The sequence below is a fragment of the Maylandia zebra genome, linkage group LG3 (assembly GCF_041146795.1).
Source record: "Maylandia zebra isolate NMK-2024a linkage group LG3, Mzebra_GT3a, whole genome shotgun sequence".
Lineage (NCBI taxonomy): Eukaryota > Metazoa > Chordata > Actinopteri > Cichliformes > Cichlidae > Maylandia > Maylandia zebra.
The window spans coordinates 52,509,868-52,532,698 of record NC_135169.1 but is presented as its reverse complement, the minus strand read 5'-3'; the positions used below and the strand labels follow the sequence as shown (position 1 = coordinate 52,532,698).

At 57.0% G+C, this 22,831-nt stretch overlaps 12 non-coding genes and 2 pseudogenes across 12 annotated transcripts; all 14 read right to left on the bottom strand.

Annotated features, from left to right (window-relative positions):
* Positions 1 to 779: 779 nt before the first annotated feature.
* LOC143417890 (5S ribosomal RNA) lies at positions 780 to 898 on the bottom strand. Its single transcript, XR_013098038.1, has one exon. It is a non-coding gene; the product is annotated as a 5S ribosomal RNA (ribosomal RNA).
* A 1,768-nt stretch (positions 899 to 2,666) lies between these two features.
* On the bottom strand, positions 2,667 to 2,785 carry LOC143417607 (5S ribosomal RNA). Its single transcript, XR_013097753.1, has one exon. It is a non-coding gene; the product is annotated as a 5S ribosomal RNA (ribosomal RNA).
* A 1,372-nt stretch (positions 2,786 to 4,157) lies between these two features.
* Positions 4,158 to 4,276, bottom strand: LOC143417562 (5S ribosomal RNA; annotated as a pseudogene).
* A 1,211-nt stretch (positions 4,277 to 5,487) lies between these two features.
* On the bottom strand, positions 5,488 to 5,606 carry LOC143417157 (5S ribosomal RNA). The gene has a single exon (XR_013097374.1). It is a non-coding gene; the product is annotated as a 5S ribosomal RNA (ribosomal RNA).
* Positions 5,607 to 6,579: 973 nt separating this feature from the next.
* LOC143417792 (5S ribosomal RNA) lies at positions 6,580 to 6,698 on the bottom strand. The gene has a single exon (XR_013097940.1). It is a non-coding gene; the product is annotated as a 5S ribosomal RNA (ribosomal RNA).
* A 936-nt stretch (positions 6,699 to 7,634) lies between these two features.
* On the bottom strand, positions 7,635 to 7,743 carry LOC143417574 (5S ribosomal RNA; annotated as a pseudogene).
* Positions 7,744 to 9,742: 1,999 nt separating this feature from the next.
* Positions 9,743 to 9,861, bottom strand: LOC143417605 (5S ribosomal RNA). Its single transcript, XR_013097751.1, has one exon. It is a non-coding gene; the product is annotated as a 5S ribosomal RNA (ribosomal RNA).
* Positions 9,862 to 12,330: 2,469 nt separating this feature from the next.
* Positions 12,331 to 12,449, bottom strand: LOC143417791 (5S ribosomal RNA). The gene has a single exon (XR_013097939.1). It is a non-coding gene; the product is annotated as a 5S ribosomal RNA (ribosomal RNA).
* Positions 12,450 to 14,169: 1,720 nt separating this feature from the next.
* LOC143417197 (5S ribosomal RNA) lies at positions 14,170 to 14,288 on the bottom strand. Its single transcript, XR_013097414.1, has one exon. It is a non-coding gene; the product is annotated as a 5S ribosomal RNA (ribosomal RNA).
* Positions 14,289 to 16,056: 1,768 nt separating this feature from the next.
* LOC143417603 (5S ribosomal RNA) lies at positions 16,057 to 16,175 on the bottom strand. The gene has a single exon (XR_013097750.1). It is a non-coding gene; the product is annotated as a 5S ribosomal RNA (ribosomal RNA).
* A 1,095-nt stretch (positions 16,176 to 17,270) lies between these two features.
* Positions 17,271 to 17,389, bottom strand: LOC143417461 (5S ribosomal RNA). Its single transcript, XR_013097682.1, has one exon. It is a non-coding gene; the product is annotated as a 5S ribosomal RNA (ribosomal RNA).
* A 1,056-nt stretch (positions 17,390 to 18,445) lies between these two features.
* Positions 18,446 to 18,564, bottom strand: LOC143417365 (5S ribosomal RNA). Its single transcript, XR_013097586.1, has one exon. It is a non-coding gene; the product is annotated as a 5S ribosomal RNA (ribosomal RNA).
* Positions 18,565 to 20,047: 1,483 nt separating this feature from the next.
* Positions 20,048 to 20,166, bottom strand: LOC143417943 (5S ribosomal RNA). Its single transcript, XR_013098091.1, has one exon. It is a non-coding gene; the product is annotated as a 5S ribosomal RNA (ribosomal RNA).
* Positions 20,167 to 22,047: 1,881 nt separating this feature from the next.
* Positions 22,048 to 22,166, bottom strand: LOC143417790 (5S ribosomal RNA). The gene has a single exon (XR_013097938.1). It is a non-coding gene; the product is annotated as a 5S ribosomal RNA (ribosomal RNA).
* Between the last annotated feature and the right edge of the window lie 665 nt (positions 22,167 to 22,831).

Below are 22,831 nucleotides of genomic sequence, written 5' to 3'. Positions count from 1 at the left end.
GTGTGGTGTAATTGGCCTCAATAGCAACTAAGGCCCTGGTGTGGTGTAAGTGGCCTCAATAGCAACTAAGGCCCTGGTGTGGTGTATGTGGCCTCAGCCAGCAGCCACAGGCCCTGGTGTGGTGTAAGTGGCCTCAGAAGCAAATAAGGCCGTGGTGTGGTGTATGTGGCCTCAGCCAGCAGCCACAGGCCCTGGTGTGGTGTAAGTGGCCTCAATAGCAACTAAGGCCGTGGTGTGGTGTAAGTGGCCTCAGCCAGCAGCCACAGGCCCTGGTGTGGTGTAAGTGGCCTCAGCCAGCAGCCACAGGCCCTGGTGTGGTGTAAGTGGCCTGAGCAAGAGCCACAGGCCCTGGTGTGGTGTAAGTGGCCTCAATAGCAACTAAGGCCCTGGTGTGGTGTATGTGGCCTCAGCCAGCAGCCACAGGCCCTGGTGTGGTGTAAGTGGCCTCAATAGCAACTAAGGCCCTGGTGTGGTGTAGGTGGCCTCAGCCAGCAGCCACAGGCCCTGGTGTGGTGTAAGTGGCCTCAGCCAGCAGCCACAGGCCGTGGTGTGGTGTAAGTGGCCTCAGCCAGAGCCACAGGCCCTGATGTGGTGTAAGTGGCCCCAGCCGGTCACTCAGGCCCTGGTGTGGTGTAGGTGGCATCAGCTAGCAGCACAAGACATTGGAAAACAGCCAAAAGCAATGTCGTTAATGTGCCCTCATTAATGGGCAGCTGCTTTTGGTCTTTTAATACACCCCTTCTCTGGATCAAAAGCGGTTCAATGACATGAAAATGAAAGGCTTACAGCACCAGGTATTCCCAGGCAGTCTCCCATCCAAGTACTAACCAAGCCCAGCCCTGCTTAGCTTCCGAGATCAGACGAGGTCGGGCGTGCGCAGGGTGGTATGGCCGTAAGCTGCTGGCCCCAGCACAATGTCTCAATTTATGGATTCAACTGATTAGGTGGCAAGTACCTGAAGTTACGAAGACAATCCTATAACCATACATGCATGTTTGCATAATACCATAACCCAAAGGCTCAGTTTGGCATTTATCTAACAGCACAGGCCCTGGATTGTTGAAGATGGCCTCTGGAACCAGCACAGGGCCTGGTGTGTTGTACATGGCCACAGCAAGCAGCACAGGGCCAGGTTTGGTGAAGATGGCCTCGGCCAGAAGCACAGGGTCTGGTGTGATATGAGTGGCCTGAGCAAGAGCCACAGGCCCTGGTGTGGTGTAGGTGGCCTCAGCCAGCAGCCACAGGCCCTTGTGCGGTGTAAGTGGCCTCAGCCAGCAGCCACAGGCCCTGGTGTGGTGTAAGTGGCCTCAGCCAGAAGCCACAGGCACTGGTGTGGTGTAAGTGCCCTCAGCCAGCAGCCACAGGCCCTGGTGTGGTGTAAGTGACCTCAGCCAGCAGCCACAGGCCCTGGTGTGGTGTAAGTGGCCTCAGCCAGCAGCCACAGGCCCTGGTGTGGTGTAAGTGGACTCAGCCAGTGCCACAGGCCCTGGTGTGGTGTAAGTGGCCTGAGCAAGAGTCACAGACCCTGGTGTGGTGTAATTGGCCTCAATAGCAACTAATGCCCTGGTGTGGTGTAAGTGACCTCAGCCAGCAGCCACAGGCCCTGGTGTGGTGTAAGTGGCCTCAGCCAGCAGCCACAGGCCCTGGTGTGGTGTAAGTGGCCTCAGCCAGCAGCCACAGGCCCTGGTGTGGTGTAAGTGGCCTGAGCAAGAGTCACAGACCTTGGTGTGGTGTAATTGGCCTCAATAGCAACTAATGCCCTGGTGTGGTGTAAGTGACCTCAGCCAGCAGCCACAGGCACTGGTGTGGTGTAACTGCCCTCAGCCAGCAGCCACAGGCCCTGGTGTGGTGTAAGTGGCCTCAGCCAGCAGCCACAGGCCCTGGTGTGGTGTAAGTGGCCTCAGCCAGCAGCCACAGGCCCTGGTGTGGTGTAAGTGGCCTGAGCAAGAGCCACAGGCCCTGGTGTGGTGTAAGTGGCCTCAGCCAGAAGCCACAGGCACTGGTGTGGTGTAAGTGCCCTCAGCCAGCAGCCACAGGCCCTGGTGTGGTGTAAGTGACCTCAGCCAGAGCCACAGGCCCTGGTGTGGTGTAAGTGGCCTCAGCCAGCAGCCACAGGCCCTGGTGTGGTGTAAGTGGCCTCAGCCAGTGCCACAGGCCCTGGTGTGGTCTAAGTGGCCTGAGCAAGAGTCACAGACCCTGGTGTGGTGTAATTGGCCTCAATAGCAACTAATGCCCTGGTGTGGTGTAGGTGGCCTCAGCCAGCAGCCACAGGCCCTGGTGTGGTGTAAGTGGCCTCAGCCAGTGCCACAGGCCCTGGTGTGGTGTAAGTGGCCTGAGCAAGAGCCACAGACCCTGGTGTGGTGTAATTGGCCTCAATAGCAAATAATGCCCTGGTGTGGTGTAAGTGGCCTCAGCCAGCAGCCACAGGCCCTGGTGTGGTGTAAGTGGCCTCAGCCAGCAGCCACAGGCCCTGATGTGGTGTAAGTGGCCCCAGCCGGTCACTCAGGCCCTGGTGTGGTGTAGGTGGCATCAGCTAGCAGCACAAGACATTGGAAAACAGCCAAAAGCAATGTCGTTAATGTGCCCTCATTAATGGGCAGCTGCTTTTGGTCTTTTAATACACCCCTTCTCTGGATCAAAAGCGGTTCAATGACATGAAAATGAAAGGCTTACAGCACCAGGTATTCCCAGGTAGTCTCCCATCCAAGTACTAACCAAGCCCAGCCCTGCTTAGCTTCCGAGATCAGACGAGGTCGGGCGTGCTCAGGGTGGTATGGCCGTAAGCTGCTGGCCCCAGCACAATGTCTCAATTTATGGATTCAACTGATTAGGTGGCAAGTACCTGAAGTTACGAAGACAATCCTTTAACCATACCTGCATGTTTGCATAATACCCTAACCCAAAGGCTCAGTTTAGCATTTATCTAACAGCACAGGCCCTGGATTGTTGAAGATGGCCTCAGGAACCAGCACAGGGCCTGGTGTGTTGTACATGGCCACAGCTAGCAGCACAGGGCCTGGTTTGGTGAAGATGGCCTCAGCCAGAAGCGCAGGGCCTGGTGTGATATGAGTGGCCTGAGCAAGAGCCACAGGCCCTGGTGTGGTGTAAGTGGCCTGAGCAAGAGCCACAGGCCCTGGTGTGGTGTAAGTGCCCTCAGCCAGCAGCCACAGGCCCTGGTGTGATGTGAGTGGCCTGAGCAAGAGCCACAGGCCCTGGTGTGGTGTAAGTGGCCTCAGCCAGAAGCCACAGGCACTGGTGTGGTGTAAGTGCCCTCAGCCAGCAGCCACAGGCCCTGGTGTGATGTGAGTGGCCTGAGCAAGAGCCACAGGCCCTGGTGTGGTGTAAGTGGCCTCAGCCAGAAGCCACAGGCACTGGTGTGGTGTAAGTGGCCTCAGCCAGCAGCCACAGGCCCTGGTGTGGTGTAAGTGGCCTCAGCCAGCAGCCACAGGCCCTGGTGTGGTGTAAGTGGCCTCAGCCAGCAGCCACAGGCCCTGGTGTGGTGTAAGTGGCCTCAGCCAGAGCCACAGGCCCTGGTGTGGTGTAAGTGGCCTCAGCCAGTGCCACAGGCCCTGGTGTGGTGTAAGTGGCCTGAGCAAGAGCCACAGACCCTGGTGTGGTGTAATTGGCCTCAATAGCAACTAATGCCCTGGTGTGGTGTAGGTGGCCTCAGCCAGCAGCCACAGGCCCTGGTGTGGTGTAAGTGGCCTCAATAGCAACTAATGCCCTGGTGTGGTGTAAGTGGCCTCAGCCAGCAGCCACAGGCCCTGGTGTGGTGTAAGTGGCCTGAGCAAGAGCCACAGACCCTGGTGTGGTGTAATTGGCCTCAATAGCAACTAAGGCCCTGGTGTGGTGTAGGTGGCCTCAGCCAGCAGCCACAGGCCCTGGTGTGGTGTAAGTGGCCTCAGCCAGCAGCCACAGGCCCTGGTGTGGTGTAAGTGGCCTCAGCCAGCAGCCACAGGCCCTGGTGTGGTGTAAGTGGCCTGAGCAAGAGCCACAGACCCTGGTGTGGTGTAGGTGGCATCAGCTAGCAGCACAAGACATTGGAAAAGAGCCAAAAGCAATGTCGTTAATGTGCCCTCATTAATGGGCAGCTGCTTTTGGTCTTTTAATACACCCCTTCTCTGGATCAAAAGCGGTTCAATGACATGAAAATGAAAGGCTTACAGCACCAGGTATTCCAAGGAAGTCTCCCATCCAAGTACTAACCAAGCCCAGCACTGCTTAGCTTCCGAGATCAGACGTGGTCGGGCATGCTCATGGTGGTATGGCCGTAAGCTGCTGGCCACAGCACAATGTCTCAATTTATGGATTCAACTGATTAGGTGGCAAGTACCTGAAGTTACGAAGACAATCCTATAACCATACCTGCATGTTTGCATAATACCCTAACCCAAAGGTTCGGTTTAGCATTTATCCAACAGCACAGGCCCTGGATTGTTGAAGATGGCCTCAGGAACCAGAACAGGGCCTGGTGTGTTGTACATGGCCACAGCTAGCAGCACAGGGCCTGGTTTGGTGAAGATGGCCTCGGCCAGAAGCACAGGGCCTGGTGTGATATGAGTGGCCTGAGCAAGAGCCACAGGCCCTGGTGTGGAGTAAGTGGCCTGAGCAAGAGCCACAGGCCCTGGTGTGGTGTAATTGGCCTCAATAGCAACTAAGGCCCTGGTGTGGTGTAAGTGGCCTCAGAAGCAAATAAGGCCGTGGTGTGGTGTATGTGGCCTCAGCCAGGAGCCACAGGCCCTGGTGTGGTGTAAGTGGCCTCAATAGCAACTAAGGCCCTGGTGTGGTGTAAGTGGCCTCAGCCAGCAGCCACAGGCCTTGGTGTGGTGTAAGTCGCCTCAGCCAGAAGCCACAGGCACTGGTGTGGTGTAAGTGGCCTCAGCCAGCAGCCACAGGCCCTGGTGTGGTGTAAGTGGCCTCAGCCAGCAGCCACAGGCCCTGGTGTGGTGTAAGTGGCCTCAGCCAGCAGCCACAGGCCCTGGTGTGGTGTAAGTGGCCTGAGCAAGAGTCACAGACCCTTGTGTGGTGTAATTGGCCTCAATAGCAACTAATGCACTGGTGTGGTGTAAGTGGCCTCAGCCAGCAGCCACAGGCCCTGGTGTGGTGTAAGTGGCCTCAGCCAGTGCCACAGGCCCTGGTGTGGTGTAAGTGGCCTGAGCAAGAGCCACAGACCCTGGTGTGGTGTAATTGGCCTCAATAGCAACTAATGCCCTGGTGTGGTGTAAGTGGCCTCAGCCAGCAGCCACAGGCCCTGGTGTGGTGTAAGTGGCCTCAGCCAGCAGCCACAGGCCCTGATGTGGTGTAAGTGGCCCCAGCCGGTCACTCAGGCCCTGGTGTGGTGTAGGTGGCATCAGCTAGCAGCACAAGACATTGGAAAACAGCCAAAAGCAATGTCGTTAATGTGCCCTCATTAATGGGCAGCTGCTTTTGGTCTTTTAATACACCCCTTCTCTGGATCAAAAGCGGTTCAATGACATGAAAATGAAAGGCTTACAGCACCAGGTATTCCAAGGAAGTCTCCCATCCAAGTACTAACCAAGCCCAGCCCTGCTTAGCTTCCGAGATCAGACGAGGTCGGGCGTGCTCAGGGTGGTATGGCCGTAAGCTGCTGGCCCCAGCACAATGTCTCAATTTATGGATTCAAGTGATTAGGTGGCAAGTACCTGAAGTTACGAAGACAATCCTATAACCATACCTGCATGTTTGCATAATACCCTAACCCAAAGGCTCAGTTTAGCATTTATCCAACAGCACAGGCCCTGGATTGTTGAAGATGGCCTCAGGAACCAGAACAGGGCCTGGTGTGTTGTACATGGCCACAGCTAGCAGCACAGGGCCTGGTTTGGTGAAGATGGCCTCGGCCAGAAGCACAGGGCCTGGTGTGATATGAGTGGCCTGAGCAAGAGCCACAGGCCCTGGTCTGGAGTAAGTGGCCTGAGCAAGAGCCACAGGCCCTGGTGTGGTGTAATTGGCCTCAATAGCAACTAAGGCCCTGGTGTGGTGTAATTGGCCTCAATAGCAACTAAGGCCCTGGTGTGGTGTATGTGGCCTCAGCCAGCAGCCACAGGCCCTGGTGTGGTGTAAGTGGCCTCAGAAGCAAATAAGGCCGTGGTGTGGTGTATGTGGCCTCAGCCAGCAGCCACAGGCCCTGGTGTGGTGTAAGTGGCCTCAATAGCAACTAAGGCCCTGGTGTGGTGTAAGTGGCCTCAGCCAGCAGCCACAGGCCTTGGTGTGGTGTAAGTGGCCTCATCCAGCAGCCACAGACCCTGGTGTGGTGTAAGTGGCCTCAGCCAGAGCCACAGGCCCTGGTGTGGTGTAATTGGCCTCAATAGCAACTAATGCCCTGGTGTGGTGTAAGTGGCCTCAGCCAGCAGCCACAGGCCCTGATGTGGTGTAAGTGGCCCCAGCCGGTCACTCAGGCCCTGGTGTGGTGTATGTGGCATCAGCTAGCAGCACAAGACATTGGAAAACAGCCAAAAGCAATGTCGTTAATGTGCCCTCATTAATGGGCAGGTGCTTTTGGTTTTTTAATACACCCCTTCTCTGGATCAAAAGCGGTTCAATGACATGAAAATTAAAGGCTTACAGCACCAGGTATTCCCAGGCAGTCTCCCATCCAAGTACTAACCAAGCCCAGCCCTGCTTAGCTTCCGAGATCAGACGAGGTCGGGCGTGCTCAGGGTGGTATGGCCGTAAGCTGCTGGCCCCAGCACAATGTCTCAATTTATGGATTCAACTGATTAGGTGGCAAGTACCTGAAGTTACGAAGACAATCCTTTAACCATACCTGCATGTTTGCATAATACCCTAACCCAAAGGCTCAGTTTAGCATTTATCCAACATCACAGGCCCTGGATTGTTGAAGATGGCCTCAGGAACCAGAACAGGGCCTGGTGTGTTGTACATGACCAAAGCTAGCAGCACAGGGCCTGGTTTGGTGAAGATGGCCTCGGCCAGAAGCACAGGGCCTGGTGTGATATGAGTGGCCTGAGCAAGAGCCACAGGCCCTGGTGTGGAGTAAGTGGCCTGAGCAAGAGCCACAGGCCCTGGTGTGGTGTAAGTGGCCTTAGCAAGAGCAACAGGCCCTGGTGTGGAGTAAGTGGCCTAAGCCAGAGCCACAGGCCCTGGTGTGATGTAAGTGGCCTCAATAGCAACTAAGGCCCTGGTGTGGTGTAAGTGGCCTCATCCAGCAGCCACAGGCCTTGGTGTGGTGTAAGTCGCCTCATCCAGCAGCCACAGGCCCTGGTGTGGTGTAAGTGGCCTCAGCCAGTGCCACAGGCCCTGGTGTGGTGTAAGTGGCCTGAGCAAGAGCCACAGACCCTGGTGTGGTGTAATTGGCCTCAATAGCAACTAATGCCCTGGTGTGGTGTAGGTGGCCTCAGCCAGCAGCCACAGGCCCTGGTGTGGTGTAAGTGGCCTCAGCCAGCAACCACAGGCCCTGATGTGGTGTAAGTGGCCCCAGCCGGTCACTCAGGCCCTGGTGTGGTGTAAGTGGCATCAGCTAGCAGCACAAGACATTGGAAAAGAGCCAAAAGCAATGTCGTTAATGTGCCCTCATTAATGGGCAGCTGCTTTTGGTCTTTTAATACACCCCTTCTCTGGTTCAAAAGCGGTTCAATGACATGAAAATCAAAGGCTTACAGCACCAGGTATTCCAAGGAAGTCTCCCATCCAAGTACTAACCAAGCCCAGCCCTGCTTAGCTTCCGAGATCAGGCGTGCTCAGGGTGGTATGGCCGTAAGCTGCTGGCCCCAGCACAATGTCTCAATTTATGGATTCAACTGATTAGGTGGCAAGTACCTGAAGTTACGAAGACAATCCTTTAACCATACCTGCATGTTTGCATAATACCCTAACCCAAAGGCTCAGTTTAGCATTTATCCAACATCACAGGCCCTGGATTGTTGAAGATGGCCTCAGGAACCAGAACAGGGCCTGGTGTGTTGTACATGACCAAAGCTAGCAGCACAGGGCCTGGTTTGGTGAAGATGGCCTCGGCCAGAAGCACAGGGCCTGGTGTGATATGAGTGGCCTGAGCAAGAGCCACAGGCCCTGGTGTGGAGTAAGTGGCCTGAGCAAGAGCCACAGGCCCTGGTGTGGTGTAAGTGGCCTTAGCAAGAGCAACAGGCCCTGGTGTGGAGTAAGTGGCCTCAGCCAGCAGCCACAGGCCCTGGTGTGGTGTAAGTGGCCTCAGAAGCAAATAAGGCCGTGGTGTGGTGTATGTGGCCTCAGCCAGCAGCCACAGGCCCTGGTGTGGTGTAAGTGGCCTCAATAGCAACTAAGGCCCTGGTGTGGTGTAAGTGGCCTCAGCCAGCAGCCACAGGCCTTGGTGTGGTGTAAGTCGCCTCATCCAGCAGCCACAGGCCCTGGTGTGGTGTAAGTGGCCTCAGCCAGAGCCACAGGCCCTGGTGTGGTGTAATTGGCCTCAATAGCAACTAATGCCCTGGTGTGGTGTAAGTGGCCTCAGCCAGCAGCCACAGGCCCTGGTGTGGTGTAAGTGGCCTCAGCCAGCAGCCACAGGCCCTGATGTGGTGTAAGTGGCCGCAGCCGGTCACTCAGGCCCTGGTGTGGTGTAGGTGGGCTCAGCCAGCAGCCACAGGCCTTGGTGTGGTGTAAGTCGCCTCATCCAGCAGCCACAAGCCCTGGTGTGGTGTAATTGGCCTCAATAGCAACTAAGGCCCTGGGGTGGTGTATGTGGCCTCAGCCAGCAGCCACAGGCCCTGGTGTGGTGTACATGGCCACAGCCAGCAGCCACAGGCCCTGGTGTGGTGTAAGTGGCCTCAATAGCAACTAAGGCCCTGGTGTGGTGTAAGTGGCCTCAGCCAGCAGCCACAGGCCCTGGTGTGGTGTAAGTGGCCTCAGCCAGCAGCCACAGGCCCTGGTGTGGTGTAAGTGGCCTCAGCCAGCAGCCACAGGCCCTGGTGTGGTGTAAGTGGCCTCAGCCAGAGCCACAGGCCCTGGTGTGGTGTAAGTGGCCTCAGCCAGTGCCACACGCCCTGGTGTGGTGTAAGTGGCCTGAGCAAGAGCCACAGACCCTGGTGTGGTGTAATTGGCCTCAATAGCAACTAATGCCCTGGTGTGGTGTAAGTGGCCTCAGCCAGCAGCCACAGGCCCTGGTGTGGTGTAAGTGGCCTCAGCCAGTGCCACAGGCCCTGGTGTGGTGTAATTGGCCTCAATAGCAACTAAGGCCCTGGGGTGGTGTATGTGGCCTCAGCCAGCAGCCACAGGCCCTGGTGTGGTGTACATGGCCACAGCCAGCAGCCACAGGCCCTGGTGTGGTGTAAGTGGCCTCAATAGCAACTAAGGCCCTGGTGTGGTGTAAGTGGCCTCAGCCAGCAGCCACAGGCCTTGGTGTGGTGTAAGTCGCCTCATCCAGCAGCCACAGGCCCTGGTGTGGTGTAAGTGGCCTCAGCCAGCAGCCACAGGCCCTGGTGTGGTGTAAGTGGCCTCAGCCAGTGCCACAGGCCCTGGTGTGGTGTAAGTGGCCTGAGCAAGAGCCACAGACCCTGGTGTGGTGTAAGTGGCCTCAGCCAGCAGCCACAGGCCCTGGTGTGGTGTAAGTGGCCCCAGCCGGTCACTCAGGCCCTGGTGTGGTGTAGGTGGCATCAGCTAGCAGCACAAGACATTGGAAAACAGCCAAAAGCAATGTCGTTAATGTGCCCTCATTAATGGGCAGCTGCTTTTGGTCTTTTAATACACCCCTTCTCTGGATCAAAAGCGGTTCAATGACATGAAAATGAAAGGCTTACAGCACCAGGTATTCCCAGGTAGTCTCCCATCCAAGTACTAACCAAGCCCAGCCCTGCTTAGCTTCCGAGATCAGACGAGGTCGGGCGTGCTCAGGGTGGTATGGCCGTAAGCTGCTGGCCCCAGCACAATGTCTCAATTTATGGATTCAAGTGATTAGGTGGCAAGTACCTGAAGTTACGAAGACAATCCTTTAACCATACCTGCATGTTTGCATAATACCCTAACCCAAAGGCTCAGTTTAGCATTTATCTAACAGCACAGGCCCTGGATTGTTGAAGATGGCCTCAGGAACCAGCACAGGGCCTGGTGTGTTGTACATGGCCACAGCTAGCAGCACAGGGCCTGGTTTGGTGAAGATGGCCTCGGCCAGAAGCGCAGGGCCTGGTGTGATGTGAGTGGCCTGAGCAAGAGCCACAGGCCCTGGTGTGGTGTAAGTCGCCTCAGCCAGAAGCCACAGGCACTGGTGTGGTGTAAGTGGCCTCAGCCAGCAGCCACAGGCCCTGGTGTGGTGTAAGTGGCCTCAGCCAGCAGCCACAGGCCCTGGTGTGGTGTAAGTGGCCTCAGCCAGCAGCCACAGGCCCTGGTGTGGTGTAAGTGGCCTCAGCCAGCAGCCACAGGCCCTGGTGTGGTGTAAGTGGCCTCAGCCAGAGCCACAGGCCCTGGTGTGGTGTAAGTGGCCTCAGCCAGTGCCACAGGCCCTGGTGTGGTGTAAGTGGCCTGAGCAAGAGTCACAGACCCTGGTGTGGTGTAATTGGCCTCAATAGCAACTAATGCCCTGGTGTGGTGTAGGTGGCCTCAGCCAGCAGCCACAGGCCCTGGTGTGGTGTAAGTGGCCTCAGCCAGTGCCACAGGCCCTGGTGTGGTGTAAGTGGCCTCAATAGCAACTAATGCCCTGGTGTGGTGTAAGTGGCCTCAGCCAGCAGCCACAGGCCCTGGTGTGGTGTAATTGGCCTCAATAGCAACTAAGGCCCTGGTGTGGTGTAATTGGCCTCAATAGCAACTAAGGCCCTGGTGTGGTGTAAGTGGCCTCAGCCAGCAGCCACAGGCCCTGGTGTGGTGTAAGTGGCCTCAGCCAGAGCCACAGGCCCTGATGTGGTGTAAGTGGCCCCAGTCGGTCACTCAGGCCCTGGTGTGGTGTAAGTGGCCTGAGCAAGAGCCACAGACCCTGGTGTGGTGTAATTGGCCTCAATAGCAACTAATGCCCTGGTGTGGTGTAGGTGGCCTCAGCCAGCAGCCACAGGCCCTGGTGTGGTGTAAGTGGCCTCAATAGCAACTAATGCCCTGGTGTGGTGTAAGTGGCCTCAGCCAGCAGCCACAGGCCCTGGTGTGGTGTAAGTGGCCTGAGCAAGAGCCACAGACCCTGGTGTGGTGTAATTGGCCTCAATAGCAACTAAGGCCCTGGTGTGGTGTAGGTGGCCTCAGCCAGCAGCCACAGGCCCTGGTGTGGTGTAAGTGGCCTCAGCCAGAAGCCACAGGCACTGGTGTGGTGTAAGTGGCCTCAGCCAGCAGCCACAGGCCCTGGTGTGGTGTAAGTGGCCTCAGCCAGCAGCCACAGGCCCTGGTGTGGTGTAAGTGGCCTCAGCCAGCAGCCACAGGCCCTGGTGTGGTGTAAGTGGCCTCAGCCAGTGCCACAGGCCCTGGTGTGGTGTAAGTGGCCTCAGCCAGCAGCCACAGGCCCTGGTGTGGTGTAGGTGGCCTCAGCCAGCAGCCACAGGCCCTGGTGTGGTGTAAGTGGCCTCAGCCAGCAGCCACAGGCCCTGGTGTGGTGTAAGTGGCCTCAGCCAGCAGCCACAGGCCCTGGTGTGGTGTAAGTGGCCTCAGCCAGTGCCACAGGCCCTGGTGTGGTGTAAGTGGCCTGAGCAAGAGCCACAGACCCTGGTGTGGTGTAATTGGCCTCAATAGCAACTAATGCCCTGGTGTGGTGTAGGTGGCCTCAGCCAGCAGCCACAGGCCCTGGTGTGGTGTAAGTGGCCTCAATAGGAACTAATGCCCTGGTGTGGTGTAAGTGGCCTCAGCCAGCAGCCACAGGCCCTGGTGTGGTGTAAGTGGCCTGAGCAAGAGCCACAGACCCTGGTGTGGTGTAATTGGCCTCAATAGCAACTAAGGCCCTGGTGTGGTGTAGGTGGCCTCAGCCAGCAGCCACAGGCCCTGGTGTGGTGTAAGTGGCCTCAGCCAGCAGCCACAGGCCCTGGTGTGGTGTAAGTGGCCTGAGCAAGAGCTACAGACCCTGGTGTGGTGTAATTGGCCTCAATAGCAACTAAGGCCCTGGTGTGGTGTAGGTGGCCTCAGCCAGCAGCCACAGGCCCTGGTGTGGTGTAAGTGGCCTCAGCCAGCAGCCACAGGCCCTGGTGTGGTGTAAGTGGCCTCAGCCAGAGCCACAGGCCCTGATGTGGTGTAAGTGGCCCCAGCCGGTCACTCAGGCCCTGGTGTGGTGTAGGTGGCATCAGCTAGCAGCACAAGACATTGGAAAAGAGCCAAAAGCAATGTCGTTAATGTGCCCTCATTAATGGGCAGCTGCTTTTGTTCTTTTAATACACCCCTTCTCTGGATCAAAAGCGGTTCAATGACATGAAAATGAAAGGCTTACAGCACCAGGTATTCCCAGGCAGTCTCCCATCCAAGTACTAACCAAGCCCAGCCCTGCTTAGCTTCCGAGATCAGACGAGGTCGGGCGTGCTCAGGGTGGTATGGCCGTAAGCTGCTGGCCCCAGCACAATGTCTCAATTTATGGATTCAACTGATTAGGTGGCAAGTACCTGAAGTTACGAAGACAATCCTATAACCATACCTGCATGTTTGCATAATACCCTAACCCAAAGGCTCAGTTTAGCATTTATCTAACAGCACAGACCCTGGATTGTTGAAGATGGCCTCAGGAACCAGCACAGGGCCTGGTGTGTTGTACATGGCCACAGCTAGCAGCACAGGGCCTGGTTTGGTGAAGATGGCCTCGGCCAGAAGCGCAGGGCCTGGTGTGATGTAAGTGGCCTGAGCAAGAGCCACAGGCCTTGGTGTGGTGTAAGTGGCCTCAGCCAGAAGCCACAGGCACTGGTGTGGTGTAAGTGCCCTCAGCCAGCAGCCACAGGCCCTGGTGTGGTGTAAGTGGCCTCAGCCAGCAGCCACAGGCCCTGGTGTGGTGTAAGTGGCCTCAGCCAGCAGCCACAGGCCCTGGTGTGGTGTAAGTGGCCTCAGCCAGTGCCACAGGCCCTGGTGTGGTGTAAGTGGCCTGAGCAAGAGTCACAGACCCTGGTGTGGTGTAATTGGCCTCAATAGCAACTAAGGCCCTGGTGTGGTGTAAGTGGCCTCAGCCAGAAGCCACAGGCACTGGTGTGGTGTAAGTGGCCTCAGCCAGCAGCCACAGGCCCTGGTGTGGTGTAAGTGGCCTCAGCCAGCAGCCACAGGCCCTGGTGTGGTGTAAGTGGCCTCAGCCAGAGCCACAGGCCCTGGTGTGGTGTAAGTGGCCTCAGCCAGTGCCACAGGCCCTGGTGTGGTGTAAGTGGCCTCAATAGCAACTAATGCCCTGGTGTGGTGTAGGTGGCCTCAGCCAGCAGCCACAGGCCCTGGTGTGGTGTAAGTGGCCTCAATAGCAACTAATGCCCTGGTGTGGTGTAAGTGGCCTCAGCCAGCAGCCACAGGCCCTGGTGTGGGGTAAGTGGCCTGAGCAAGAGCCACAGACCCTGGTGTGGTGTAATTGGCCTCAATAGCAACTAAGGCCCTGGTGTGGTGTAAGTGGCCTCAGCCAGTGCCACAGGCCCTGGTGTGGTGTAAGTGGCCTCAATAGCAACTAAGGCCCTGGTGTGGTGTATGTGGCCTCAGCCAGCAGCCACAGGCCCTGGTGTGGTGTAAGTGGCCTCAGAAGCAAATAAGGCCGTGGTGTGGTGTATGTGGCCTCAGCCAGCAGCCACAGGCCCTGGTGTGGTGTAAGTGGCCTCAATAGCAACTAAGGCCGTGGTGTGGTGTAAGTGGCCTCAGCCAGCAGCCACAGGCCCTGGTGTGGTGTAAGTGGCCTCAGCCAGCAGCCACAGGCCCTGGTGTGGTGTAAGTGGCCTGAGCAAGAGCCACAGGCCCTGGTGTGGTGTAATTGGCCTCAATAGCAACTAAGGCCCTGGTGTGGTGTATGTGGCCTCAGCCAGCAGCCACAGGCCCTGGTGTGGTGTAAGTGGCCTCAATAGCAACTAAGGCCCTGGTGTGGTGTAGGTGGCCTCAGCCAGCAGCCACAGGCCCTGATGTGGTGTAAGTGGCCCCAGCCGGTCACTCAGGCCCTGGTGTGGTGTAGGTGGCATCAGCTAGCAGCACAAGACATTGGAAAACAGCCAAAAGCAATGTCGTTAATGTGCCCTCATTAATGGGCAGCTGCTTTTGGTCTTTTAATACACCCCTTCTCTGGATCAAAAGCGGTTCAATGACATGAAAATGAAAGGCTTACAGCACCAGGTATTCCCAGGCAGTCTCCCATCCAAGTACTAACCAAGCCCAGCCCTGCTTAGCTTCCGAGATCAGACGAGGTCAGGCGTGCTCAGGGTGGTATGGCCGTAAGCTGCTGGCGCCAGCACAATGTCTCAATTTATGGATTCAACTGATTAGGTGGCAAGTACCTGAAGTTACGAAGACAATCCTATAACCATACATGCATGTTTGCATAATACCATAACCCAAAGGCTCAGTTTGGCATTTATCTAACAGCACAGGCCCTGGATTGTTGAAGATGGCCTCTGGAACCAGCACAGGGCCTGGTGTGTTGTACATGGCCACAGCAAGCAGCACAGGGCCAGGTTTGGTGAAGATGGCCTCGGCCAGAAGCACAGGGTCTGGTGTGATATGAGTGGCCTGAGCAAGAGCCACAGGCCCTGGTGTGGTGTAGGTGGCCTCAGCCAGCAGCCACAGGCCCTTGTGCGGTGTAAGTGGCCTCAGCCAGCAGCCACAGGCCCTGGTGTGGTGTAAGTGGCCTCAGCCAGAAGCCACAGGCACTGGTGTGGTGTAAGTGCCCTCAGCCAGCAGCCACAGGCCCTGGTGTGGTGTAAGTGACCTCAGCCAGCAGCCACAGGCCCTGGTGTGGTGTAAGTGGACTCAGCCAGCAGCCACAGGCCCTGGTGTGGTGTAAGTGGACTCAGCCAGTGCCACAGGCCCTGGTGTGGTGTAAGTGGCCTGAGCAAGAGTCACAGACCCTGGTGTGGTGTAATTGGCCTCAATAGCAACTAATGCCCTGGTGTGGTGTAAGTGACCTCAGCCAGCAGCCACAGGCCCTGGTGTGGTGTAAGTGGCCTCAGCCAGCATCCACAGGCCCTGGTGTGGTGTAAGTGGCCTCAGCCAGCAGCCACAGGCCCTGGTGTGGTGTAAGTGGCCTGAGCAAGAGTCACAGACCCTGGTGTGGTGTAATTGGCCTCAATAGCAACTAATGCCCTGGTGTGGTGTAAGTGACCTCAGCCAGCAGCCACAGGCACTGGTGTGGTGTAAGTGCCCTCAGCCAGCAGCCACAGGCCCTGGTGTGGTGTAAGTGGCCTCAGCCAGCAGCCACAGGCCCTGGTGTGGTGTAAGTGGCCTCAGCCAGCAGCCACAGGCCCTGGTGTGGTGTAAGTGGCCTGAGCAAGAGCCACAGGCCCTGGTGTGGTGTAAGTGGCCTCAGCCAGAAGCCACAGGCACTGGTGTGGTGTAAGTGCCCTCAGCCAGCAGCCACAGGCCCTGGTGTGGTGTAAGTGACCTCAGCCAGAGCCACAGGCCCTGGTGTGGTGTAAGTGGCCTCAGCCAGCAGCCACAGGCCCTGGTGTGGTGTAAGTGGCCTCAGCCAGTGCCACAGGCCCTGGTGTGGTCTAAGTGGCCTGAGCAAGAGTCACAGACCCTGGTGTGGTGTAATTGGCCTCAATAGCAACTAATGCCCTGGTGTGGTGTAGGTGGCCTCAGCCAGCAGCCACAGGCCCTGGTGTGGTGTAAGTGGCCTCAGCCAGTGCCACAGGCCCTGGTGTGGTGTAAGTGGCCTGAGCAAGAGCCACAGACCCTGGTGTGGTGTAATTGGCCTCAATAGCAACTAATGCCCTGGTGTGGTGTAAGTGGCCTCAGCCAGCAGCCACAGGCCCTGGTGTGGTGTAAGTGGCCTCAGCCAGCAGCCACAGGCCCTGATGTGGTGTAAGTGGCCCCAGCCGGTCACTCAGGCCCTGGTGTGGTGTAGGTGGCATCAGCTAGCAGCACAAGACATTGGAAAAGAGCCAAAAGCAATGTCGTTAATGTGCCCTCATTAATGGGCAGCTGCTTTTGGTCTTTTAATACACCCCTTCTCTGGATCAAAAGCGGTTCAATGACATGAAAATGAAAGGCTTACAGCACCAGGTATTCCCAGGTAGTCTCCCATCCAAGTACTAACCAAGCCCAGCCCTGCTTAGCTTCCGAGATCAGACGAGGTCGGGCGTGCTCAGGGTGGTATGGCCGTAAGCTGCTGGCCCCAGCACAATTCCTCAATTTATGGATTCAACTGATTAGGTGGCAAGTACCTGAAGTTACGAAGACAATCCTTTAACCATACCTGCATGTTTGCATAATACCCTAACCCAAAGGCTCAGTTTAGCATTTATCTAACAGCACAGGCCCTGGATTGTTGAAGATGGCCTCAGGAACCAGCACAGGGCCTGGTGTGTTGTACATGGCCACAGCTAGCAGCACAGGGCTTGGTTTGGTGAAGATGGCCTCGGCCAGAAGCGCAGGGCATGGTGTGATGTGAGTGGCCTGAGCAAGAGCCACAGGCCCTGGTGTGGTGTAAGTGGCCTCAGCCAGAAGCCACAGGCCCTGGTGTGGTGTAAGTGGCCTCAGCCAGCAGCCACAGGCCCTGGTGTGGTGTAAGTGGCCTCAGCCAGCAGCCACAGGCCCTGGTGTGGTGTAAGTGGCCTCAGCCAGTAGCCACAGGCCCTGGTGTGGTGTAAGTGGCCTCAGCCAGAGCCACAGGTCCTGGTGTGGTGTAAGTGGCCTCAGCCAGTGCCACAGGCCCTGGTGTGGTGTAAGTGGCCTGAGCAAGAGCCACAGACCCTGGTGTGGTGTAATTGGCCTCAATAGCAACTAATGCCCTGGTGTGGTGTAGGTGGCCTCAGCCAGCAGCCACAGGCCCTGGTGTGGTGTAAGTGGCCTCAATAGCAACTAATGCCCTGGTGTGGTGTAAGTGGCCTCATCCAGCAGCCACAGGCCCTGGTGTGGTGTAAGTGGCCTGAGCAAGAGCCACAGGCCCTGGTGTTGTGTAATTGGCCTCAATAGCAACTAAGGCCCTGGTGTGGTGTAGGTGGCCTCAGCCAGCAGCCACAGGCCCTGGTGTGGTGTAAGTGGCCTCAGCCAGCAGCCACAGGCCCTGATGTGGTGTAAGTGGCCCCAGCCGGTCACTCAGGCCCTGGTGTGGTGTAGGTGGCATCAGCTAGCAGCACAAGACATTGGAAAACAGCCAAAAGCAATGTCGTTAATGTGCCCTCATTAATGGGCAGCTGCTTTTGGTCTTTTAATACACCCCTTCTCTGGATCAAAAGCGGTTCAATGACATGAAAATGAAAGGCTTACAGCACCAGGTATTGCCAGGCAGTCTCCCATCCAAGTACTAACCAAGCCCAGCCCTGCTTAGCTTCCGAGATCAGACGAGGTCGGGCGTGCTCAGGGTGGTATGGCCGTAAGCTGCTGGCCCCAGCACAATGTCTCAATTTATGGATTCAACTGATTAGGTGGCAAGTACCTGAAGTTACGAAGACAATCCTTTAACCATACCTGCATGTTTGCATAATACCCTAACCCAAAGGCTCAGTTTAGCATTTATCTAACAGCACAGGCCCTGGATTGTTGAAGATGGCCTCAGGAACCAGCACAGGGCCTGGTGTGTTGTACATGGCCACAGCTAGCAGCACAGGGCCTGGTTTGGTGAAGATGGCCTCGGCCAGAAGCGCAGGGCCTGGTGTGATGTGAGTGGCCTGAGCAAGAGCCACAGGCCCTGGTGTGGTGTAAGTGGCCTCAGCCAGAAGCCACAGGCACTGGTGTGGTGTAAGTGGCCTCAGCCAGCAGCCACAGGCCCTGGTGTGGTGTAAGTGGCCTCAGCCAGCAGCCACAGGCCCTGGTGTGGTGTAAGTGGCCTCAGCCAGCAGCCACAGGCCCTGGTGTGGTGTAAGTGGCCTCAGCCAGAGCCACAGGCCCTGGTGTGGTGTAAGTGGCCTCAGCCAGTGCCACAGGCCCTGGTGTGGTGTAAGTGGCCTAAATAGCAACTAATGCCCTGGTGTGGTGTAGGTGGCCTCAGCCAGCAGCCACAGGCGCTGGTGTGGTGTAAGTGGCCTCAATAGCAACTAATGCCCTGGTGTGGTGTAAGTGGCCTCAGCCAGCAGCCACAGGCCCTGGTGTGGTGAAAGTGGCCTGAGCAAGAGCCACAGACCCTGGTGTGGTGTAATTGGCCTCAATAGCAACTAAGGCCCTGGTGTGGTGTAGGTGGCCTCAGCCAGCAGCCACAGGCCCTGGTGTGGTGTAAGTGGCCTCAGCCAGCAGCCAAAGGCCCTGATGTGGTGTAAGTGGCCCCAGCCGGTCACTCAGGCCCTGGTGTGGTGTAGGTGGCATCAGCTAGCAGCACAAGACATTGGAAAACAGCCAAAAGCAATGTCGTTAATGTGCCCTCATTAATGGGCAGCTGCTTTTGGTCTTTTAATACACCCCTTCTCTGGATCAAAAGCGGTTCAATGACATGAAAATGAAAGGCTTACAGCACCAGGTATTCCAAGGAAGTCTCCCATCCAAGTACTAACCAAGCCCAGCCCTGCTTAGCTTCCGAGATCAGACGAGGTCAGGCGTGCTCAGGGTGGTATGGCCGTAAGCTGCTGGCTCCAGCACAATGTCTCAATTTATGGATTCAAGTAATTAGGTGGCAAGTACCTGAAGTTACGAAGACAATCCTATAACCATACCTGCATGTTTGCATAATACCCTAACCCAAAGGCTCAGTTTAGCATTTATCCAACAGCACAGGCCCTGGATTGTTGAAGATGGCCTCAGGAACCAGAACAGGGCCTGGTGTGTTGTACATGGCCACAGCTAGCAGCACAGGGCCTGGTTTGGTGAAGATGGCCTCGGCCAGAAGCACAGGGTCTGGTGTGATATGAGTGGCCTGAGCAAGAGCCACAAGCCCTGGTGTGGTGTAATTGGCCTCAATAGCAACTAAGGCCCTGGTGTGGTGTAAGTGGCCTCAGCCAGAGCCACAGGCCCTGGTGTGGTGTAAGTGGCCTCAGCCAGAGCCACAGGCCATGGTGTGGTGTAAGTGGCCTCAATAGCAACTAAGGCCCTGGTGTGGTGTAAGTGGCCTCAGCCAGAGCCACAGGCCCTGGTGTGGTGTAAGTGGCCTGAGCAAGAGCCACAGACCCTGGTGTGGTGTAATTGGCCTCAATAGCAACTAATGCCCTGGTGTGGTGTAAGTGGCCTCAGCCAGCAGCCACAGGCCCTGGTGTGGTGTAAGTGGCCTGAGCAAGAGCCACAGACCCTGGTGTGGTGTAATTGGCCTCAATAGCAACTAAGGCCCTGGTGTGGTGTAGGTGGCCTCAGCCAGCAGCCACAGGCCCTGGTGTGGTGTAAGTGGCCTCAGCCAGCAGCCACAGGCCCTGGTGTGGTGTAAGTGGCCTCAGAAGCAAATAAGGCCGTGGTGTGGTGTATGTGGCCTCAGCCAGCAGCCACAGGCCCTGGTGTGGTGTAAGTGGCCTCAATAGCAACTAAGGCCCTGGTGTGGTGTAAGTGGCCTCAGCCAGCAGCCACAGGCCTTGGTGTGGTGTAAGTCGCCTCATCCAGCAGCCACAGGCCCTGGTGTGGTGTAAGTGGCCTCAGCCAGAGCCACAGGCCCTGGTGTGGTGTAATTGGCCTCAATAGCAACTAATGCCCTGGTGTGGTGTAAGTGGCCTCAGCCAGCAGCCACAGGCCCTGGTGTGGTGTAAGTGGCCTCAGCCAGCAGCCACAGGCCCTGATGTGGTGTAAGTGGCCGCAGCCGGTCACTCAGGCCCTGGTGTGGTGTAGGTGGCCTCAGCCAGCAGCCACAGGCCTTGGTGTGGTGTAAGTCGCCTCATCCAGCAGCCACAGGCCCTGGTGTGGTGTAAGTGGCCTCAGCCAGAGCCACAGGCCCTGATGTGGTGTAAGTGGCCCCAGCCGGTCACTCAGGCCCTGGTGTGGTGTAGGTGGCATCAGCTAGCAGCACAAGACATTGGAAAACAGCCAAAAGCAGTGTCGTTAATGTGCCCTCATTAATGGGCAGCTGCTTTTGGTCTTTTAATACACCCCTTCTCTGGATCAAAAGCAGTTCAATGACATGAAAATGAAAGGCTTACAGCACCAGGTATTCCCAGGCAGTCTCCCATCCAAGTACTAACCAAGTCCAGCCCTGCTTAGCTTCCGAGATCAGACGAGGTCGGGCGTGCTCAGGGTGGTATGGCCGTAAGCTGCTGGCCCCAGCACAATGTCTCAATTTATGGATTCAAGTGATTAGGTGGCAAGTACCTGAAGTTACGAAGACAATCCTATAACCATAACTGCATGTTTGCATAATACCCTAACCCAAAGGCTCAGTTTGGCATTTATCCAACAGCACAGGCCCTGGATTGTTGAAGATGGCCTCTGGAACCAGCACAGGGCCTGGTGTGTTGTACATGGCCACAGCTAGCAGCACAGGGCCTGGTTGGGTGAAGATGGCCTCGGCCAGAAGCACAGGGTCTGGTGTGATATGAGTGGCCTGAGCCAGAGCCACAGGCCCTGGTGTGGTGTAAGTGGCCTCAGCCAGCAGCCACAGGCCCTGGTGTGGTGTAAGTGGCCTCAGCCAGCAGCCACAGGCCCTGGTGTGGTGTAAGTGGCCTCAGCCAGTGCCACAGGCCCTGGTGTGGTGTAATTGGCCTCAATAGCAACTAAGGCCCTGGTGTGGTGTATGTGGCCTCAGCCAGCAGCCACAGGCCCTGGTGTGGTGTACATGGCCACAGCCAGCAGCCACAGGCCCTGGTGTGGTGTAAGTGGCCTCAATAGCAACTAAGGCCCTGGTGTGGTGTAAGTGGCCTCAGCCAGCAGCCACAGGCCCTGGTGTGGGGTAAGTGGCCTGAGCAAGAGCCACAGACCCTGGTGTGGTGTAATTGGCCTCAATAGCAACTAAGGCCCTGGTGTGGTGTAAGTGGCCTGAGCAAGAGTCACAGACCCTGGTGTGGTGTAATTGGCCTCAATAGCAACTAATGCCCTGGTGTGGTGTAAGTGACCTCAGCCAGCAGCCACAGGCCCTGGTGTGGTGTAAGTGGCCTCAGCCAGCAGCCACAGGCCCTGGTGTGGTGTAAGTGGCCTCAGCCAGCAGCCACAGGCCCTGGTGTGGTGTAAGTGGCCTGAGCAAGAGTCACAGACCCTGGTGTGGTGTAATTGGCCTCAATAGCAACTAATGCCCTGGTGTGGTGTAAGTGACCTCAGCCAGCAGCCACAGGCACTGGTGTGGTGTAAGTGCCCTCAGCCAGCAGCCACAGGCCCTGGTGTGGTGTAAGTGGCCTCAGCCAGCAGCCACAGGCCCTGGTGTGGTGTAAGTGGCCTCAGCCAGCAGCCACAGGCCCTGGTGTGGTGTAAGTGGCCTGAGCAAGAGCCACAGGCCCTGGTGTGGTGTAAGTGGCCTCAGCCAGAAGCCACAGGCACTGGTGTGGTGTAAGTGCCCTCAGCCAGCAGCCACAGGCCCTGGTGTGGTGTAAGTGACCTCAGCCAGAGCCACAGGCCCTGGTGTGGTGTAAGTGGCCTCAGCCAGCAGCCACAGGCCCTGGTGTGGTGTAAGTGGCCTCAGCCAGTGCCACAGGCCCTGGTGTGGTCTAAGTGGCCTGAGCAAGAGTCACAGACCCTGGTGTGGTGTAATTGGCCTCAATAGCAACTAATGCCCTGGTGTGGTGTAGGTGGCCTCAGCCAGCAGCCACAGGCCCTGGTGTGGTGTAAGTGGCCTCAGCCAGTGCCACAGGCCCTGGTGTGGTGTAAGTGGCCTGAGCAAGAGCCACAGACCCTGGTGTGGTGTAATTGGCCTCAATAGCAACTAATGCCCTGGTGTGGTGTAAGTGGCCTCAGCCAGCAGCCACAGGCCCTGGTGTGGTGTAAGTGGCCTCAGCCAGCAGCCACAGGCCCTGATGTGGTGTAAGTGGCCCCAGCCGGTCACTCAGGCCCTGGTGTGGTGTAGGTGGCATCAGCTAGCAGCACAAGACATTGGAAAACAGCCAAAAGCAATGTCGTTAATGTGCCCTCATTAATGGGCAGCTGCTTTTGGTCTTTTAATACACCCCTTCTCTGGATCAAAAGCGGTTCAATGACATGAAAATGAAAGGCTTACAGCACCAGGTATTCCCAGGCAGTCTCCCATCCAAGTACTAACCAAGCCCAGCCCTGCTTAGCTTCCGAGATCAGACGAGGTCGGGCGTGCTCAGGGTGGTATGGCCGTAAGCTGCTGGCCCCAGCACAATGTCTCAATTTATGGATTCAACTGATTAGGTGGCAAGTACCTGAAGTTACGAAGACAATCCTTTAACCATACCTGCATGTTTGCATAATACCCTAACCCAAAGGCTCAGTTTAGCATTTATCTAACAGCACAGGCCCTGGATTGTTGAAGATGGCCTCAGGAACCAGCACAGGGCCTGGTGTGTTGTACATGGCTACAGCTAGCAGCACAGGGCCTGGTTTGGTGAAGATGGCCTCGGCCAGAAGCGCAGGGCCTGGTGTGATGTGAGTGGCCTGAGCAAGAGCCACAGGCCCTGGTGTGGTGTAAGTGGCCTCAGCCAGAAGCCACAGGCACTGGTGTGGTGTAAGTGGCCTCAGCCAGCAGCCACAGGCCCTGGTGTGGTGTAAGTGGCCTCAGCCAGCAGCCACAGGCCCTGGTGTGGTGTAAGTGGCCTCAGCCAGCAGCCACAGGCCCTGGTGTGGTGTAAGTGGCCTCAGCCAGAGCCACAGGCCCTGGTGTGGTGTAAGTGGCCTGAGCCAGTGCCACAGGCCCTGGTGTGGTGTAAGTGGCCTCAATAGCAACTAATGCCCTGGTGTGGTGTAGGTGGCCTCAGCCAGCAGCCACAGGCCCTGGTGTGGTGTAAGTGGCCTCAATAGCAACTAATGCCCT